Source organism: Schistocerca gregaria, unplaced genomic scaffold, assembly GCF_023897955.1.
Source record: "Schistocerca gregaria isolate iqSchGreg1 unplaced genomic scaffold, iqSchGreg1.2 ptg000726l, whole genome shotgun sequence".
Taxonomy (NCBI): domain Eukaryota; kingdom Metazoa; phylum Arthropoda; class Insecta; order Orthoptera; family Acrididae; genus Schistocerca; species Schistocerca gregaria.
Genome location: NW_026062103.1, coordinates 2,284,820 through 2,307,083, shown reverse-complemented (window position 1 = coordinate 2,307,083; position 22,264 = coordinate 2,284,820). Strand labels below are relative to the sequence as shown.

The window sequence follows — 22,264 nt, the reverse complement described above, 5'->3', positions numbered from 1 at the left end:
CTACATCTTTATACTATACACCTCTTTACTTCTGTATGCATCCTCTTTGGCTTGAAGCTGGCACAGTACCTGCAGTAGAATATCTTTGGCTTCCCTCTGACAACCATGCCTCCATCCTTGCTACCTTCCCTGTTGCTTCATAACCTGGGTTGTGAGTAACTAAATCCACTTTCCCTTCTTCCCTTTCTTTCCCCTCTCTCCTCCCTGATGAAGGAACATTTATTCCGAAAGCTAGGAGCTTAAATTTTCGGTTGTTTTTTGTGTCTCTATTGGCTGTACTGAGCTGAGGTAAGTACTGGCCAGCCCCTCTATCTGTTTGTTAGTAATAATTTAAGTGAAATCAAACATTTGCCAAGATACAAGCCTAGGAAAATACATCTGTGTCCACATACACATTTTGTGTGAAGGATAACTAATCCATTACATCCAGTCGAGTGATTTCCATTCCAGTCACACTGTTTCTCTAATGCAGAGCAACTGTTTGTGCTTCCGTGCTCCCTCATAACATGTTGCATAGCACAACTAATTATTATTATTATTATTATTAAAAGGACACAGTTACTTATGCACTGACTCCACTTTTGATAGAATAGGAAAACTTCTAAGAAAAAGGCCAACAATTGTAACAAAAGAGGAATACAATGAGATCTACAATCAGTGACTCAGCTAAGAAACCTTGCTCGCCGATGTACATCTTGTAGGTCCTTAGATAGGGATTTCACATTAAATATGTGAAATAAAATGCATTTCCATACACAAGTACAAAGCTATGGGAAACACTCATACTGATGTTGAGACAAATTCATTCTAGAAGTCCCAACTAGATGTAAAAGAGCAGATGAACCACTACAAAACCCTTTCCTTGGACAAAAGCCCAAGTACTTTTCAGCCATCCAGTCTAAGATAATAGGAAAAAAGATGTTGATGGTTTACAGTAAACTATTTTTTAAGAAGCCTGCCGAAATCACTAGTACTTAAGTTGGAACACAACCATCACCGATGATATTTCCATGTTGCTTGTGACTGTTAAGAAAATTATTCTTTTTTGCATGTAACACTTACGTCAAAGAATACTTCTAAAGATAGTTATGCCACAGTTACGTCATTTTATTCTGGCATGGTGATCTGAAACATTTAAAATAATTGTGAAGTAATAATAAACCTGAAATTTGAATAAAATATTGAAAACGAATATTAGTACTATAGTGGCCACTTTACAGTTTTTTCTATGGTATCACATACTACACTATAAAAATATGGTATAACAAGCATTATACAATAAGAGGTAAGTTATTTTGAAAGAAAGAAGAAGATTTTTGGTTTTGAAAATCGCTCATGGTTCATGTAATGAGAACATGTCCATATTTAAATGTGCTTTTTAAAGGAATATTTTCATTGTAGATTTGATTTACAGATATGAACTGCCTTTTGGCCTAAAAGTGAAAGGCATTCACACTGCAGTATGCTATTTTCATTCTTATGTATGCCCAAAATAAGTTTCATGTTGACTGTGATAAATTGCATTTAGTAGATATGTCACCTTCTCACCTTTTGCTTGGGCCTTTGCCCCACTTCAATACGGGGTTGACCCTGTTACTATAGAGTTGGCAATGTTAGTGTCACAGAGTGTTGTTGCCAGATGCCCTTCATGTCACCATCATGTACCCCCCAGGACAGAAGTAATGTATCCTAGCTGTCTGCATCTAGCGTAAGCCATGAAATAGCGCGAATGTTTTTCAGATGTCTGCAAGTTGTGTAACTGAGGTGGTACATGGGGACCAGAGCAGTATTTACTATGTGGGATGTGGAAAACTGCCTAAAAACCACATTCAGGCTTGCCGGCACACCGTCCCTCTTTGTTAACCTGCTGGGCTGATTCAGTCCGGGGCCGGCCCGCCTACCGAAGTCCAGGAAGCAGCACATCAGTGCTCGTGGCTAACCTGTTGTTTCCTTCTCAGAAATTCATCTATGGAATAGCACTTGTCAACTTTCATTATCAGCCAGCACCTTGTTAATTAAAGGGAGGTGGTAAAATATTTTTATGGCTGCATGATATGCTTCTTTCTGTGCTACAACAAGATTGAGTCCCACTGTTTTCCTTCTAGTATTGTATTTATGAATGCTAGTATTATTTTCAAATTGTGCTGATCCTTCAAAACAAACTTTGTAAGAGTGTATGTGTTGTGAGGCTACCTAATTTCTTTATCTATGTGAAGTTTGAGGATAGGCACTGTGCGTGTGTGTAGGGGGATGGGGAGGGGGAGGGGTCAGAGGCCCCCATTCTAAATATGACATCAATGAAAGAAGGAAGTTAAATTTTCTAGTGATGTCATTGCCACTTATGGCAATCAAATTTAGAGCAAATGTTGCTGCACTCAGTTTTCTAATTCTTGTTCTCATCACTATGTACCCCCAAGTATTTTTAACAATCAGTCTTCACATATTTCTTTTCCGTAATGCTTCATTATTAGTGATGATTTGTCTTTCCTTGTACAAAACTGAATAAGATGCCTTTTCTTTGTAAATGATGTGCTAGACCATTTATTGAGAACCAATGAATGACACTTTCGAATATTTCATTTATTGCTCCATCTGATATCGAGGTCGGTAATCGTGCTTTTGAGGTGAATTAAGAGAACTATTTTGCCTTTATCAGTAAAGTTTCAGGCAATTACCCTTCATCAAATTCATGTTGAGACCTAGAGAAGACAATTCTGGTCTATAAAGTGTGTCACAATTCAGGAATGTTAACTGTGTTCTTTAATGCTTCAACAGATTGTTATCCATAATAAAGGCCTGCAAGTAAGTGCATTTGCCTTGCAACCATTCCAGAAAATGGGAATGGTGTGTCCTTTTTAGTCACAATGCCTTGTTGCTCCAGTGATATACAATTAACTGCCACAAGAGGAGGGGCTCTCAGACTAGATTACATTAATTATTTATTCCACAGACCCACAAAAGAGGGTATCCTCCTGGGTGTGGAACATGTCCAACAGTATTGGAATAGTACCTCAGAATCAAACGAAACAGGAGGTCCTGCCTGAGACCCAGGTACAGCTGCTTTCATTAAATGAAACTATATGGTTCCAGAGAGGAATCCCCATTTCATTCAAAACTGAGGTGCTATTCCATGACAGTTTGACATCCTCTGTGGTGCTCTTTGTGTTTTGGGGAAATAAGTGGACTGAGTTGTGAACAGGATTTTGGACTGAGGAGGGAGGCATGCTGGGGCAAACAGTGCAGAGCCACTGTGCCAGGGTGGTGTAGTGGTTCGTGCATCTGCCCAGTGAGCAGAGGATCTGGGTTCAAATCTCGGAATTCGGTCAAATTTTCATTCATCTCTTCAGTCTGCATAGTTGGTTGAGACTTGTAAAAGGTCCATGGAACCATAAAGTTTCTTTTCTTTTTGATGATCATTCATATCAATGTTATTTTCAGTTTCAAGTGACAACTGAAAGAACAAACTAATAGTCTTATCTCCCTTAATAATACACTTTTTGGCGACAGAGACAATACAGGCAAATGATTTAATAGTGATGCATCATCATCTAATCCAATTTAGTTAGTAGGATACATGTTCTATGGATCATAATGATGAGGAATGAGTCATTTTACATTCATTTGCAAATTAATTTATGCATATGGTTACATTATGAACATTTCTAATGTTGAGAATATCATGATTTTGCCATGTATAAAAAAATATGAGGCATACATAAAGACCACAAACACTTTCAATTATTTATTGCACAAGAACCAAACAGTGTGCACCTATCATACATGTGTCATTTCAAAGAGACACTGAAAGTTTTTTTTTAATGTATACCACCACAGTGTAGTTTCGTAACTTGTGGATAGTCAGCAAAAGTCAAAAACATGGTGAGTTGAGGTGTGGAGTGAGCTTTCTGTGTGTTGGCGTCCAACAAAAGCTAGTGTGGTAAGGAGCCACCAACAAGGAAGGCCATTTACCACTGGCACAACAAATTTGTTATGATGGGTTGCTTGTGCCCGGGAAAGAGAAGCAGACGTCCCAGTGTGAGTGAAGTGAATGAGGAGTGCATACGAGAGTCATCTATAAGGAGTCCGAGAAAATCTGTGCGTCGTGCATCCCATGATCTCAAAATAGCTCCAATGACATAGTGAAAAGTCCTGCTACAGAAGGTGTCAATGAAATCATTCAAACTGGAGCTAGTGCAGGAACTCAATGATGATGACAAAACGCTTCTCTTTGAGTTTTGTTCAGAGTTGCAAAAACTGAATGGGGATGGTAATGGCTTTGATTACATAATATTTAGCAGGGAAGCCACTTTTCACACTAATGGGAAAGTGAACAGGCATAATTGTCATATCTGGGGGTACAAAGCATCCACACGAATGCATTGAGTTTGAGCATGAGTCCCCAGAAGTAAATGTTTTTTGTGCCTTGTCGTACCAAAAACAGTACAGGCAATTCTTCTTCACTGAGAGCACTGTTACTGGATATTCCTACTTGGATGTGTTGCAGCAATGGCTGATACCTCAAATGCAACTGGACCCTTCATTCATCTTTCAGCAGGATGGAGCTCCAACCCATTTTCATCGTGAAGTTTGTGGGTGACTGAACACAGAGCTGCTGCATCGATGGATCGGTCTTGCTACAGATGAGGACAGGTGTTTCACTAAATGGTTCCCCAATCACCACATCTCACTCCATGTGACTTTTTTCTGTGGGGACGCATTAAAGATCTGGTGTATGTACTGCCTCTACCACATGATGAAGCAGTGCCCCGTTTGTTTGGAAGTTTTTTTACAGTTTCACTTCAAATTGCAATATGTATGATATCTGTACAATGTTTAGTTCTTGTGCAGTAATTACTTGAAAGTGTTCCTGGACTTTATATAGGGTGTACATAAAGTATGATAGGAGTGGCAGGCTTGTTAACATGGTGCTGAAACATACAATGGTAGCTAACGAAAAGCTCTGTTTGATGTGTTGCAGACACTACTGGCTATAACAACTCCCAAATTTAGGTATTTAAATATTATTCTAATGTTATCGTAAGATAAGGCATAGTATTCATTATACTATTGTTAAAAACAGCATTGTTTATTAAACATGTTATCTTCTATATGAACCGTAAAAATTGTATACATTTCATTTAAATTTGTTGCCAATTTGTTTCGGCTATTGCCACATGATGTACAGTCACTTCAACTTAAAAAATATACGAAAAAGGAGACATAAACATTTTTTTCAAGGCACTTTCTTGATCCTAAATTACCACAGCATTACATGTAAATGTTTAGCAGCCAATACCATTTTTCACAGCACCTGATAATTCTTGTAACTGTACCCAAGATGTAGTCTGGAATGTCTGAAACACCATTATCATTAGTTACCTTTATAATTCAGTCAATATATGTATTATTTTTTACTTTTAAACACATTTGGCAAAATAAAATGGATTTTTTCTTTAGCAACAGTCCTTCTCACACAGGCAAGCAAAGCCACAAACATTTCATCCTGGTTACTGTAAATGCACTCCAAGAACTAGCACCTCTACTTTGAGCAGTACTGTACTCTGTTTCACCCATAGCAGTTCACTATACCAGACTGCAGACAGAATGTTCACCACATCTTGTACTTTTTCTGTAAAATGTATGTGTTTCTGACCCTGCACAATTTGTCAGATACTCCAAGCAGTACACACTTTTAGTATTAATCAATTCCCAGGGTAGCTTGCTTGGAATCATTTCAGTTCAGACACTCATTCCATGTTCCATGTGATCTTCACTGTCTTGGGGTGACTTCCATGCTTCGTTGTAGCAAGTTGTACAATGATAACTGTAACTGAATGCAGAAAATTAAGAATTGGAAATATAACAATAACAGACACAGTGTAATCCAATGAGCAATTCTATGTTCACTTACTCATTTATATTTCAGCTTTGTATTCAATTGGAGGCTTTTGCCCCCATCATTTGTAATGAATAACCATGTCTCTGAGCTGGCAATTATAATACCAACACTTCTAGGGATACGAGTTGTGACATTTCACACCTTCCAAAAGCACATGAAAATATTCTGAATTCAAATTTTGAAGATGGAACATTTTGGTGCTACATAGGCACTGTAATACACAGATGGAACACGATTCAACAGCAGAAACATATTACAAAATTAGATACTGTTATAAAGAGAAGATCCCTGATTTTGTTGTAGCAACTCAATATCATTCCTGTGTTTAGTCACTTCTCTGCCAATTCAGTTACAGTTACCTTGACAGAGAGAACACTTAAAATAGCAGTATGTCTGTGCTAGTAGTAAGTGGCATACATTCTAATCTCTTACAAAGGTTGAATTTCAATCACAGAATTCCATTTCTGAGGTTTGGAAGCAGTTTATGTTGGGATCACTATAAAACCACGTACATGCTACTTTGGCCCTTGAGATGTGCCAATGACTCGGATGGCTTGCTGTCAGATGCATTTTGAACTTTTTGGGTGTCCAAGGGCTGTGGTCCAGATGATCACACACATTGCCTACGAATTTTAGATGCAAAAGTGAAGAAAAGTTTTCAATCACAGCTATTGATTTGTGTTAAAAACAGGGATTTAACTTTGAGTATTGTGTCATAAACCTGTTTTGATAGTAAAACATGCAAAAACTAAGCTCATCTGTTATGTTTCAAAATCATTGTTCACCCAGAGAGGTGCTGGTGAGTCTCCACAACACTGGTGGCCTTTACCTAAGAGGGTTCCATTTAAATAGGTCTCATTTCTTTTGCTGCCTTTGTACACTGTGTGCATCTAGAAGTGAGTTTCTATACTTGTTCAAGTTCATGCTGTATTGCATCCTAATAAGATGGAAGAAGGAGGAGGTCGAAATTGAAAAAAGTGCTGTAATTGTAGCTCTGCATCACAAAGGCTATTCTAGCAAGGCAATAGGAACAAAATTTGGCCTAACCAAGCCTACAGTAGTGTATACATTGCTCTGGTGCCAGCTCAAGTGTTTGACAATCTGGAAGACCCTGAGTAACACCGTAAAGCAAAGATTAGTTCCTATGTGTACAGAGTAAATGTGAGGACTCCTCCTGCACATAAAATTAATAGTAAAGTAAACAATATGTGAGAAGCTCCAACCTTTGTCTCAGCAGAGCAATGCCATTTGTGTGACCATGACTTACATGGATGGATAGAGAGAAGTTGAACTGATTGCAATGGGCACAGCAATGGTCCAAGGCTTAATCGAGTTTTAAATTTGTAAGCCTTCACTGAATGTTTACTCATTGACATCGTGGAGAACATATGAAGTCAGTACTGATCAACAATTCAGTTCAATCTGCCAAGAGGCATATTAGTTGTGGGTTGATCTGCAGCAAGACAATGATCTCAGACAGACTTCTAAATTGTGTTAATAGAGGAAAGAAATTTGGGAAACTGAAGAGTATGGTCTGGTGAAGTCAGCCACCTCACTTAAATCCCATCGAATACTTATGGGATGAACTTGAGGGAGGGAGATTAAACACTAATGTCCCATTGAAAACAAGGTTATTAGAGACGGAGCACAAGCTTGGATTAGGGAAGGATGGGGAGGGAAGTCCACTCTGCCCTTTCACAAGAACCATCACGGCATTTGCCTGAAGCGACTTAGGGATATCACAGAAAACCTAAATCAAGATGGCTGGACATGGGTTTGAACCGTTGTCCTCCCGAATGCAAGTCCAGTGTGCTAACCACTGCTCCACCTCACCCACTGGGATGAACATGGCAGAGAGATCAGAGAACTGGCATCATCTAATGTTGAAAATCTATGGATTACAGATGCATGGGACTGTAATCTCTGCAAAAATATTATCTCCATAATGCCAACAGTTCTTAGCACGAAGGGTACTTAATGACAGAGAGAGAGAAAATATTTGTATTGTTAGCCTATTTAGTTTGAAGAGTGTAGTTGTCTATTAAAATAAAGTGCACAGCTTTTTTCATAGGTGATCGAATAATTTTGACCTGTAGTATATACTTAGTAACAACAATAAACAGATATTGAGATCCTTGTCAAGGAAGGTGATTTATTTACTAAACTAGAAAGGTTACAATGAAATGCATACCATTTACTCTGCTGAAAGAAGAAACTGCAACACCCTCAAGGAAATGGTCATTTTGGTCATACGATGTGACATCGCTGTAATTCAGGTCAAATGGAACATGTGTCACAGTGAAGGGTGTCCTGTCACATCACTACAATGCATACCACTCTCTGATGGCAATGCAGGTGTATATTCTGACACATAAAGGTGCCAAATGCCATCCTGTGATACATTGCCCCATAGCATCTTGGGCTGTTTGTTGGCACAATCTTTCATTAACTCACGATATATAGCGAAGTTTTGCTAAAGTTAAAAAGTGATTTTTACTGCTGAGTGTATATTTTTTGTTTTTTTCAAAGTACGACAACAATTACTGCAAAATGGCCGATACACAGCTCAGTGGAGACAACATGGCGTGTAGAGACATTGTCAATAATAGATCAACTCTATGCATTGTTTGAATAACATTACATACAAGCTAAACATTGTAGAGACGAGTTTAAAAAAAAAATCTTATTACTATTGATACGGTCATGACTCACAGAATGGTTAACATAAACAGTTTGCCTACTGCAAGTTCCATATCCAATGAAGCAGCATAGAATTAAATTACACTTGCTCAAACAAGTGAAACAGTAAATGAAATACAGAACCTAAATAATCTAGCCGTATGAACCGACAGCAACATAGAGTTGCAAGATATGGAAAGTGGATCACAAGCAGTAAATTCTCACGATTTACCGGGAGCAGATAATGTTCAAACAGTAAATTTCTCACAATTTATCAGTGCAGTCATGCAACAATTTCAGCAGATGAATACAAGTTTACAGAACAATGAGAAACTGTTTACGGAAAAATTTCAGGAAATAAAGAAAAAACTTGACAGTAATGACGCTAAATTAACCAAAATTGGTACTGACTTGAACAAAAGGATCACTCAAATGGCCACCTAGTTTTCAAAACTAACAGTTTTAGCAAAACATAATGAAATCAATGTCAAACCTTTAAGTAGCACATAATGACAAAAGTAGGAAAGTGCGTTACCCCTCATGATGACATCACGAGGCGTGTCACACAAGTAGAGGCAGATTTAGAAACCATGGCCAAGACAATCAAATCAGAGACAGACAGATGTTTTTCTAAAATGAATGAAAATAAACAAACTAATTAATTTCACACCACTTTGGCGAATTGTGCTTGGATGGGGATGAATAGGTGATTATCTGGACAACACAACACCCAGTCCCTGAGTGGAGAAAATCTCTTATCCAGCTGGGGATCAAATGCAGGCCCTTAAGATCGACAGTATGTCACACTCACCACTCAGCTAACGTGGGTGGACAATGATTTAATAGAAACAAGCAGACTGCAAACTGACTTATTCAACAACCTTGGACACTGGAGCCAATAATCAGTCTGTATTTATATGTCCAAAAGTATGTGATCCGTTTGTTTTGTTTACACAATCAATGAGAAACATCAGCTTAAAAAAGTAAAATTGCATCATAGTGTTGTCAGAATTTATTCTCAGTAACTATTCCTTTTCTTTGCTCCCCTTTCATTTTGCAGTCCGTCTATCTCCCCCCCCCCCCCCACACACACACACACACATCTCCACCATCTTCCACCTCCCCATATATGCCTATCATGTACAATGCAGTTAGCTTTCAGCTCATATTGACTCCAAATGACCTTTTTTTTCCAGTAAATTGTGTCTTGCTGATTACCGCATCTTCCATCGTTAAGCTCTCAGGTTTTCAAATCTCATCCAGCGCAGGCACCAAGGATCAGTCTTTCCTTCTCATCCTGTCTGGTAAGTCTCCTCTGACCTATGGTTTTGGGCAACTTTTCCATAACTCTCTCCCTTTCTTCAGTCTTGCCAGTCTTCTTTCTTTCCCTTCAAATCTTCTGCTAGAAGGAAGAGCCATTGGCTCTGAAAGCTTCCACATTTCCATATCCTTTGCATATAGTTTCTGCTGCCACCAGTGTGGTGAGTAGATCATCTTATTTATCCAGTTATACTGCAGCCATCTTCATGATAGTGCTGGCAACATGGCTGTGGATGAGGTCGTGTTTGGTATGAGAGTCAGCTACCATCTGACATCGGTTTACGAGTACTGAACAAAAAGCTTGTGAGAATTCAATTCCATACAGCTGGAACCAAAAGAAAATTGGTAGTTCATACCAGCACAAGACCATAAATGAAAAAGTTGTTATTAATAATCTGTGTCCCTGACACTCTGTCTACAAGTATGTTAAGTAAGTTTCAATATACCATTTCACACTTAGTCTGCTATTAACACTATTTTACTCAACTCCAGTTGCTTGTGACAAATGGACTGATGCATCAAACAGGCTACAGTACATTTTATTACATGATACATTATTCTGTTTTTCGCAGTTTTGGGAAAATGGTGTACACTGACACTTAAGTAAAATGCTAATCCGTGTGCATGCATAGAACTTTATTGCAGGTTTCCTAATACAAACTACTCTATCAATAATGTATTGGACTGAGTGTAATGGAGCAGCTTGTCTTTTATTGTTAGCCAAAATTAGCAGCAATGGCTTTGTGTACATGGTAGCTCCAAACTGTGACAAGCTTTGAGAGCACTTGCCTGCTAAAGGCAAAGGATCTGAGTTTGAGTCTCAGTTTTAATCTGCCAGGAAGTTTCACATCAGCACACATTCCACTGCAGAGTGAAAATTTCATTCTGTAAACATCCCCCACGCTGTGACAAGCCATGTCTTTGCTATATCCTTTCTTCCAGCATTGCAGGACAGCTTCTCTGAAGTTTGGATGGTAGGAGATGAGGTACTGGAGGAAGTAAAGCTGTGAGGATGGGTCATGAGTCATGCTTAGGTGGCTCAGTTGGTAGAGCACTTTCCCACAGAAGGCAAAGGTACTGAGCTAGAGTCTCAGTACAGCACACAGTTTTAAATCAGTGTACACTTTGCTGCAGAGAGAAAATTTCATTCTGGAACCTTTGAGAGGTTGTGTGTTTGGGTGGGAAGGAGTGTTTTACGACTGTGGAACATGTATTGTGATTAGTTGGTTTATGAGCACAGAATAGAACTACTGAAACTAATAAGTTATTGGAGGTAGTTTGTCACACTTTTTGTGGATTTTAGAAGCAGAGTGTTAACGACTTTGCAATACAAATATTCCGAATGAATCTCTGAGATTGTATTTACAAGATGACTTGAAGTTCCCTTGATACCATTCAGTAGCAGCAGACCACTTCTGTGGCTGGCCAAATATTTGACAAGTCTCCTTACACATCAGTGTAGCAACTGTGAGGAGAGAAACCTCAAATTGCCAAATTTTTCTATATGTGCTTAATTTTACTGGCTGTGCTCTGGATCTTCCAAGCTCTGACTGGGAAAAATGCTCCTCAGAGAGCACAACTCCCCTTCCCTGGGCTATGTTTTACTCGGGCAACCATTGCTTCCATTTCTGCTATACCCCTTGGAAAAAGTCATGCCTCACTATTCGTATCTCTCTCCCGTGTCAGTGAGGCAGCTTCCTTTTAGCTCTCTGTCACTCTGAAAGACATCAAGATGAACCACTGTCCAAAGGTCTTAAATCCCTAAACAAAATTTTTGTAAGAGTTATGTGTTTGGTGGCATTTAAAAGGCCTAGCTGGGAGTTCACCTGTAAGACAGCAATCTCTGGCACACATCCCAAAGCCAGATTTTCTGCATTTGGCAGTCAATTGCATCTTTCACAAACATTACTTCTCACTCCAACACGTAAAATATTTGTGTGAGTGAACAATGCAGAATGTCTTGACTCTTGTCCATACACACGGTGGTGCCATTAGGGATCACAAAGACACTTACTGGGCCAGGCTGCCACAGTGAAAGTTTCCCCTCACTGCCGCTTTCCAGACGAGCTCAGCCAGATCCCCTTATTCCCAGCTATTGTACAAATGTGTTTTATATTACTCTCTAAACTGACTATCACTCAGACATTTAATATCAATACCGTGCTTCATTCATAATTAATTGCACGGCTCAAGGTATACCTCTACTATGAACTCACAAGAACTTGTGTATGTTGTATGACAGTGTTGAAAAGTTGTCCTGTTACGATTATAATAGCTTCATAGTTAGGTCTACATCATTTTATGGCCACAGAAAGAAAGTTCGTGTTTCAATTGAAATTTTAGCTTGGAATGTGAAATATTTTAAAATGTTGTGTAAATGCCCCATTCCATCACACGAGTCAGTTTAGGTGGTTGTTGGTCACAGTTTGGAAGAGTCCATTCAGGATAGCAGACAGCTGGTCATATGTCATACCATGCACGAATAGAGTGTAAGGAGATTTGCTAGCTGATTCTCAAGAGAATGAAATATATGGTGGGAACCTGGTATCAGGATGACATACAAATGTACTAGCATATGGTTTAAGTTAAGTGATTAATAGCATACTGTTGTTGGAAGCAAACACAAAATTTTGACCACGATATTCTTACTCCTCACATCAAGCTATGAGGAAGAGAAGGAAACGTAGTAGGTGAATATGGTTTGGGGTTAAGAAATGAAAGAGGAAGCTGCCTGGTAGAATTTTGCACACAGCACAACTTAATCGTAGCTAACACTTGGTTTCAGAATCATGAAAGGAGGTTGTATACATGGAAGAACCCTGGAGATACTAAAAGGTATCAGATAGATTATATAATGGTAAGGCAGAGATTAAGGAACCAGGTTTTAAATTGTAAGACATTTCCAGGGGCAAATGTGGACTCTGACCACAATCTATTGGTTATGTCCTGTAGATTAAAACTGCAAACAGGTGGGAATTTAAGGAGATGGGACCTCGATAAAGAGAAAGAACAAGAGGTTGTACAGAGTTTCAGTGAGAGCATAAAGGAACAATTGACAGTAATGGGGGAAAGAAATACAGTAGAAGAAGAATGGGTAGCTTTCAGAGATGAAATAGTGAAGGCAGCAGAGGATCAAGTAGGTAAAAAGACGAGGGCTAGTAGAAATCCTTGGGTAACAGATGAGATATTGAATCTAACTGATGAAAGGAGAAAATATGAAAATACAGTAAGTGAAGCAGGCAAAAAGGAATACAAACGTCTCAAAAATGAAATCGACAGGAAGTGCAAAATGGCTAAGCAGGGATGGATAGAGGACAAATGTAAGGATGTAGAGGCTTGTCTCACCAGGGGCACCCAAAATCAGTTGCCTGTTACTTGTCTAGCGGCGTAGATCGGCGTGCAGTGGTGTACAATACGTCGTTTCTGTTCGTGAGATCCTTGTTGCCAGCATCAGTCACTGACATACTTCGGTATCTGGAAGTGCTGGATAACAGCGTTGCATTGCAAGAAAATTGCAGAAGACGAAGAGGAGCTATTTGCGGAGTACATTTCCCCATCATGTTCTAGTTCTGGGTGGAGATTTTAATTTGCCAGATACACCAGGTGACCAAGAAGTCAGTATAAATTTGAAAACTGAATAAATCACGGAATAATGTAGATAGGGAGGTACAAATTGACACACATGCTTGAAATGACATGGGATTTGATTAGAACAAAAAAAAAAAATACAAAAGCTCAAAAAATGTCCTACAGGTGGCGCTTCATCAGATCGGAATAGCATGACAAAGCAAAAATGATGTTCTTTACAGGAAATGCTCAATATGTCCACCATCATTCCTCAACAGTAATTGTAATCGAGGAATAATGTTGTGAAAAGCACTGTAAAGCATGTGGTGAGGCATTGGCGTTGGATGTTGTCTTTCAGCATCCCTAGAGATGTCGCTCGATCACGATACACTTGCGACTTCAGGTAACCCCAAAGCCAACAATAGCACGGACTGAGGTCTGGGGACCTAGGAGGCCAAGTGTGACGAAAGTGGCGGCTCAGCACACGATCATCACCAAACGACGCGCATAAGAGATCTGTCAGACATTTTGTGAATTTGTTTTTTCTAATAAATCCCCATGTCATTCCAAGCATGTGTCTCAATTTTTAACTCTCTATCTACATTATTCCATGGTTTATCACTTTTTCCAATTTATACTGACTTTTTGATCACCCGTTAGACTGGGAGACTCAAACGTTTATAACGGGTGGCAGGGACAAAGAATCCAGTGAAATTTTTTTAAAGTGCTTTATCTGAAAAACTACCTTGAGCAGTTAAACAGAGAACCGACTCGTGGCGATAACATATTGGACATTCTGGCGACAAACAGACCCGAAACAGTTAACGCAGAACACGGAATCAGCGATCATAAAGCGGTTACTGCATCACTGATTTCAGCCATAAGTAGAAATATTAAAGAAGGTAGGAAGATTTTTCTGTTTAGCAAAAGTGACAAAAAGCAGATTACAGAGTACCTGACGGCTCAACACAAAAGTTTTGTCTCAAGTACAGATAGTGTTGAGGATCAGTGGACAAAGTTCAAAACCATCGTACAATATGCGTTAGATGAGTATGTGCCAAGCAAGATCGTAAGAAATGGAAAAGAGCCACCGTGGTACAACAACCGAGTTTGAAAACTGCTGCGGAAGCTAAGGCAACTTCACAGCAAACATGAACATAGCCAAAGCCTTGCAGACAAACAAAAATTACGCGAAGCGAAATGTAATGTGAGGAGGGCTATGCGAGAGGCATTCAATGAATTCGAAAGTAAAGCTCTATGTACTGATTGGCAGAAAACCCTAAGAAATTTTGGTCTTATGTCAAAGCAGTAGGTGGAGCAAAACGAAATGTTCAGACACTCTGTGACCAAAATGGTACTGAAACAGACTGAAGGCCGAACTACTAAATGGCTAATTCACAGAGGAAGACTGCACTGTAGTTCCTTCTCTACACTGTCGCACATATAACAAAATAGTAGATGTCGAAAGAGATGGCAGAGGGATAGAGAAACAATTAAAATCGCTCAAAAGAGGAAAGGCCGCTGGACCTTATGGGATACCAGTTCGATTTTACACAGAGTACGCGAAGGAACTTGCCCCCCTTCTTGCAGCGGTGTAGCGTTCCGAAAGATTGGAAAAGGGCACAGGTCATCCACGTTTTCAAGAAGGGACTTCAAACAAATGTGCAGAACTATAGACCTATATCTCTAACGTCAATCAGTTGTAGAATTTTGGAAAACGTATTATGTTCGAGTATAATGACTTTTCTGGAGACTAGAAATCTACTCTGTAGGAATCAGCACGGGTTTCGGAAAAGACGGTCGTGTGATACCCAGCTCTCGCTATTCGTCCATGAGACTCAGAAGGGCATAGACACGGGTTCACAGGTAGATGCCGTGTTTCTTGACTTCCGCAAGGCTTTCGATACAGTTCCCCACAATCGTTTAATGAACAAAGTAAGAGCATACGGACTATCAGACCAATTGTGTGATTGGATTGAAGAGTTCCTACATGACAGAACGCAGCATGTCATTCTCAATGGAGAGAAGTCTTCCGAAGTAAGAGGGATTTCAGGTGTGCCGCAGGGGAGTGTCATAGGACCGTTGCTATTCACAATATACATAAATGACCTTGAGGATATCATCGGAAGATCACTGAGGCTTTTTGCGGATGACGCTGTAGTATATCCAGAGGTTGTAACAATGGAAAATTGTACCGAAATGAAGAAGGATCTGCAACGAATTGACGCATGTTGCAGGGAATGGCAATTGAATCTCAATGTGGACAAGTGTAATGTGCTGCGAATACATAGAAAGATAAATCCCTTATCATTTAGCTACAATATAGCAGGTCAGCAACTGGGAGAACGCATTAGGAGTGATTTAAAATGGAATGATCATATGAAGTTGATCGTCGGTAAAGCAGATGCCAGACTGAAATTCATTGGAAGAATCCTAAGGAAATGCAATCCGACAACAAAGGAAGTAGGTTACAGTACCCTTGTTCGCCCACTGCTTCAATACTGCTCAGCAGTGTGGGATCCGCACCAGATAGGGTTGATAGAAGAGATAGAGAAGATCCAACGGAGAGCCGCGCGCTTCGTTACAGGACGATTTAGTAATCGCGAAAGCGTTACAGAGATGACAGATAAACTCGAAGACTCTGCACGGAGACGCTCAGTAGCTCTGTATGGGCTTCTGTTGAAGATTCTAGAACATACCTTCACCGAGGAGTCAAGCAGTATATTGCTCCCTCCTATGTAGGTCTCGCGAAGAGACATGAGGATAAAATAAGAGAGATTAGAGGTCACACAGAGGCATACCGACAATCCTTCTTTCCACGAACAATACGAGACTGGAATAGAAGGGACAACTGATAGAGATACTCAAGGTACCCTCCGCCACACACCGTCAGGTAGCTTGCAGAGAATGGATGTAGATGTAGATGTAACGAGCGTTCGATCGTCTGTTATGTTACAGCGTGTGTTAAGGAGGTGACACGAAAAGAACTGTTACCCGTTCCAGGCAAAGGGCTCCAATTTATGCAAACGTCTGTCACGCCTAAGGAAGGAACGCAAAAATAAACCGCGTGGTTTACAGGGATCGCCACGAAGGAAAACTAGTAATTTTGGGAGGAAACCCGTCGTCGTAGACAATTTCATAAAATCGATCCTTCCACAAACGATGGAGGGCTTTTACATCAATCTAAAAATAGTGCCGACATTACGGAAACTACAAATTGTCGTGAAACAAAAAACTCCAGTTTTACTCGTAACAGGATCGCCAAATGGAATATTTAACTTTTCTAAAATTCCATACTCTTTATGTAAGAAAGATTCTCTAATCTGTTTTTACACAAAACAAATAATCGTTGATGCTACCAAAACACATGTATCCTTTTTGACAGCTGACAATAGAGCAAATAGCCAATGGATATAACATTGTCCACATACTTTTCACGTACGTTTACGAAGGCAGTGACAAAAAATGTAGTGCAAATCGGACTAGTACAACACAAGAAATGGTAAATTTCTTGTTACTTTTTAAACACTCATCGTGTTGCAAGACCTGTTAAGTTTCAACGCAATCCTTCAAAGAAAACTTCTATCCTTTAGTAGAAACACAAAGTGGGAATAATTCTTAAATTCTACAGTTTCATTGCGCTTTATGGGGTAGAAGTAGAGGAACGTACATTCACATGAACAGGCATTCGGTTCCATGTTTGTAGTAAAATCCCGACTTACGTTCATATGCTAATATTATTTACTCTATAGCGTTATGTTTCGGAAGAAGCTATCGTCTTTTGTATTCTTTACGGTACTAAAACACTCGTCTAAAAATTAACGCTGCCGGGCCGTGTATGCAGACGGCGTCGCCGCCGACTTAAAGCGCGCGCCGCGGCAGGGCGGTACTGCGTCGTGAGACAGCCTGTGGAGGCGCCCGGTGACGTGGCTGGGTAGCCAGAGTGGGGACAGACTGTAAACGGGCACAGTGAGGATCCATAAGAAACGCATTGTCGTTGATACAATCTGTCATATTTCAGTGTCAGTTAATAACGTATCTACCATTAAAACTTTCAGTAGGTCAGATTCAATGTATGGCCATTCGACAGTCACAGTCGGTAGAGCGAAATGATGAGGTAGCTGGTAATGTGATTCTTGTTTGCGCCTCAGTGGATCCGAATATTTTTATTACTAGTCTTCGCTTTTTCTGTTAGGATCTGATACTTACTTTTCAGTGCAATAAAAGTATATTCTCTAATATTCGATGTTACATATGTAAGTTCCATCTGAGGATGGAGTTTGTTCGAATGGTTTAATTTACAAGACAGACTGCACTACATGCAGTAAGATATAACAAGAAAGTGTAAAACAATTCTTTTTTATTTCACATGTTGTGAAGATTCTGCTGCTGAATAGGAACAAATATAAAGTAAGACTTTGAATCGCGCTATTTGTTACGGAGCTTCTCTTTCTGCCTTATAACATGTCCGTGGACACTACACGCAGAACAACGTGACTCTCACGTGGACAAGAGAGGAAAGGCGCGTTTTAATAGCGCTAGCTTAAGAATTTTACGCCCATGCATTTTGTAAAGTGGGTGATAGAGAGAAACGTGTGACGAGGGCCTCCCGACCGCTCGCCTGGTGCAGGTCTTTCGACTTGACGCCACTTGCGCGTCCTTGGAGATGAAATGATGACGATTAGGACAACACGACACCCAGTCCCTGAGCAGAGAAAATCTCCAACCCAGCCAGGAATCGAACCCGTCTGTCACGCTGACCACTCAGCTACCGGGGCGGACAACCGGGTGATGTGTGACCCAGATGCTGCCGCTGCGGTCGCGTGTACCACGTTGACACGCACATGCTTTATGCACAAGTCAGAGCGTTCGGCAGCACTTTCAACTTGGCACGCTCAAGACTGATGTTCACAACACCGTCCGTGTAGTGACGGCATTACACTTTCCTAAAACAGTGCACGGAGATCGGCGCAAATACTGTTGAGTGGTACTTAAGATAGGGAAATAAATTAGTGAAATCAAGGTGAAGTGAAGTAGAAATTTAAAATTAATGAGAAACTTCGTTTAGCTTAGAAGAGTTACACTCTGGCAAACAACGGGCAGAGCAGAAGAGGCAATGACCGCGAAGTCAGCACATTCAGGAGAAGCTATCGTCCTCCCCCACGTAAGCAGAAGCTGTCGATTCAGCCGTCAGGGCATCGCCCGTCCGGCTCACGTGTTTCTCAATTGTCACACGTGATCAAAGGCTCTCGCCTACATTCCGAGAGCCAATGACCGACGTTAAGAAGATTCTTCGCGAAGCTTTTCGACGTGACAAAAGAGGCAACGACAGCGATGTTGTTCACCTCCAGTGAAGTGAAGTGAATAAGTACGCGAGACGCAGTGGGCCCGACAGGAGTAGCTTTCAGTTCAGTTCCGGTACAGTCGGTGCTCAAGACCGTCATGCAGGAAGATACTACATCGTACACAGAAGCACCGAGTCCGCCGCTGTAATGGAATAGCAAGCAGCAGCCTCGGCGCCAGAAGACAGAAGGTATTTGAGGCCAGATTTTTATGTACCCGAGTGACTCGTGAGGACGGGAAGGAGACAGCGCACATCCGAGCCGTCACCGTCCGATTCACGACTTCTTCCTCAATAATTAAACGGACCACCTCGCGATGCGCGTCTCCAGTCAACTGGGCGAAACGGCGACACGAGATACACACCGCCGTGCGTAATCAGACGCCGCAGCTCACGCAAGCAGAAGGCTTCGCAAACGACACAGTTGCCAGTATCCCAGCCAGAAACCCTTGTACAAAACTTTCAATAAAAGTTATCTTATGTAAAACTGCTGTTTCATTCTACCTCATACCTGAGCCAAGGATGAACCCACCCTGCAAAAATGTTGTTAAGAGAGAAAAAGTAATTTATTTAGTGTTTTTCACCCTGACATAATGCTTTAGAATCAAATGCCCTTTGCAGTAGTGCTCATCCTGACAGATGACCATCACAAACAGAGAAAACCCATTTACAGTACGGAGTAGAGAGGAGCGGAGAGTATTCGTTGTGAAGGGGTGCCGTCGAGAATAGATACGATGTGTCAGGGGACGAAAAGCAGTTCGCTATAAAATTAACGAAGAATGCCAACAAGTTAGGAATTACTACAATAATAGTGATTGCGATATTTCTCTCGGCAGTTTAAACCGAGTAGGTGAGCGAGTAAGGTAACCAGGAAAATAACAATAGCTACAGTTGTATGCTATAGCATACAATGTAAAGAATTTCAGGCAAATAGTTTCAGATCAAGTAATACTACAGTTAACGGTAACAGTCGAAGACACTAGCAGGAAGATAATTACGGAATTACAGTTACAAGAACAATAGGTAAAGGCACAGAAACAGAGATAGTTGGAGAGTAGATGCAATTTCAAGATAGCATTCAGAGAAGGAGAGATGTTGCAAAAGATTAGTATTAAATTAAGGTGAGAGGTGCTAGGTTTTCGCTTTGGCTCGCATAGTTTCTCTTGATGCTGTTCAGTTCTGACACGTTTCTAAACGCATTCTTTTCAGGGGGGGGGGGGGGGCGGTCTTAATTATGCTGCCGCCCAGAGTACATACATTCTGAAGGCCGAAATGGGGTGTGGCGTTGTTTTAAATCCTTAGATGGTCCTTTGTACACTCCTGGAAATGGAAAAAAAACACATTGACACCGGTGTGTCAGACCCACCATACTTGCTCCGGACACAGCGAGAGGGTTGTACAAGCAATGATGACACGCACGGCACAGTGGACACACCAGGAACCGCGGTGTTGGCCATCGAATGGCGCTAGATGCGCAGCATTTGTGCACCGCCGCCTTCAGTGTCAGTCAGTTTGCCGTGGGATACGGAGCTCCATCGCAGTCTTTAACACTGGTAGCATGCCGCGACAGCGTGGACGTGAACCGTATGTGCAGTTGACGGACTTTGAGCGAGGGCGTATAGTGGGCATGCGGGAGGCCGGGTGGACGTACAGCCGAATTGCTCAACACGTGGGGCGAGAGGTCTCCACAGTACATCGATGTTGTCGCCAGTGGTCGGCGGAAGGTGCACGTGCCCGTCGACCTGGGACCGGACCGCAGCGACGCACAGATGCACGCCAAGACCGTAGGATCCTACGCAGTGCCGTAGGGGACCGCACCGCCACTTCCCAGCAAATTAGGGACACTGTTGCTCCTGGGGTATCGGCGAGGACCATTCGCAACCGTCTCCATGAAGCTGGGCTACGGTCCCGCACACCGTTAGGCCGTCTTCCGCTCACGCACCAACATCGTGCAGCCCGCCTCCAGTGGTGTCGCGACAGGCGTGAATGGAGGGACGAATGGAGACGTGTCGTCTTCAGCGATGAGAGTCGCTTCTGCCTTGGTGCCAATGATGGTCGTATGCGTGTTTGGCGCCGTGCAGGTGAGCCCCACAATCAGGTCTGCATACGACCGAGGCACACAGGGCCAACACCCAGCATCATGGTGTGGGGAGCGATCTCCTACACTCGTCGTACACCTCTGGTGATCGTCGAGGGGACACTGAATAGTGCATGGTACATCCAAACCGTCATCGAACCCATCGTTCTACCATTCCTAGACCGGCAAGGGAACTTGCTGTTCCAACAGAACAATGCACGTCCGCATGTATCACGTGCTCTAGAAGGTGTAAATCAACTACCCTGGCCAGCAAGATCTCTGGATCTGTCCCCCATTGAGCATGTTTGGGACTGGATGAAGCGTCGTCTCACGCAGTCTGCACGTCCAGCACGAACGCTGGTCCAACTGAGGCGCCAGGTGGAAATGGCATGGCAAGCCGTTCCACAGGACTACATCCAGCATCTCTACGATCGTCTCCATGGGAGAATAGCAGCCTGCATTGCTGCGAAAGGTGGATATACACTGTACTAGTGCCGACATTGTGCATGCTCTGTTGCCTGTGTCTATGTGCCTGTGGTTCTGTCAGTGTGATCATGTGATGTATCTGACCCCAGGAATGTGTCAATAAAGTTTCCCCTTCCTGGGACAATGAATTCACGGTGTTCTTATTTCAATTTCCAGGAGTGTAAGATCTTGTCTTATTGTAAGCCCTGCCCTTGCTAACTATTTTTTCTCGTGGCTGAAGATCTGCGTCCTTTTTCGGTGTGAGACAAATTTGACAATTATTGGATGAGATTTCGAAGCACCTTATAATCCACGTACCATCCAGTGTCTACCTTACCTATGTCAATGCCTAATATTTCTCGTGCAACCTGTATAATGAGGTCATCTGTGTCTTCCGGCTCATCTTCGCCGCCGGCTATTTTTCCTTTCTATGTAGACTGAAGCGAGAAGAAAGGAAACGGAAGGAACTATTAAGGTAAGCTGCACTGAGACCTTGCGCGGAATCAGCGGCAATGAGAAAAAATGTATGCAACCCTGGAACTCGAACCCGGGGTCCGCTGCTACATGATTCATTGCTCGTAGAGGCGAATCAGTTATATGAAAGCGTGCTGTCCGTTTATTCAAACATGTCACAAAGAACAGACATTGCGTATCCCTAATATATCGCCTTTACTGCCCTCTCTGAAATTCGTCACACACAAATTATTCTCGGGACCGAGAGCTGTATAAAGCTCTGAAATGTTTAGCGACTCGTGAAACGTGTAACGAAAAGACATGTTAAACGCCACTGATGGGGAAGCGTTTACCGAGGGCGACAAAAATGTTGTTTCTACTCAAGTCGGATTTCAGTGTGGCTGTGAAGTTATCTGGTAACGCACAACAGGTCTAGGTGAAAAGAAGGTAATTGTTGGATGTT

At 41.6% G+C, this 22,264-nt stretch overlaps 1 long non-coding RNA gene across 1 annotated transcript in view; it reads right to left on the bottom strand.

The window, feature by feature from the left end:
* The window catches only part of LOC126320541 (uncharacterized), a 103,677-nt gene that overhangs the window by 7,634 nt on the left and 73,779 nt on the right, over positions 1 to 22,264 (bottom strand). Inside the window, exon 2 of the long non-coding RNA XR_007558140.1 lies at positions 1,063 to 1,125. This is a non-coding gene — a long non-coding RNA (uncharacterized LOC126320541). The remainder of the gene's footprint in view (positions 1 to 1,062; positions 1,126 to 22,264) is intronic.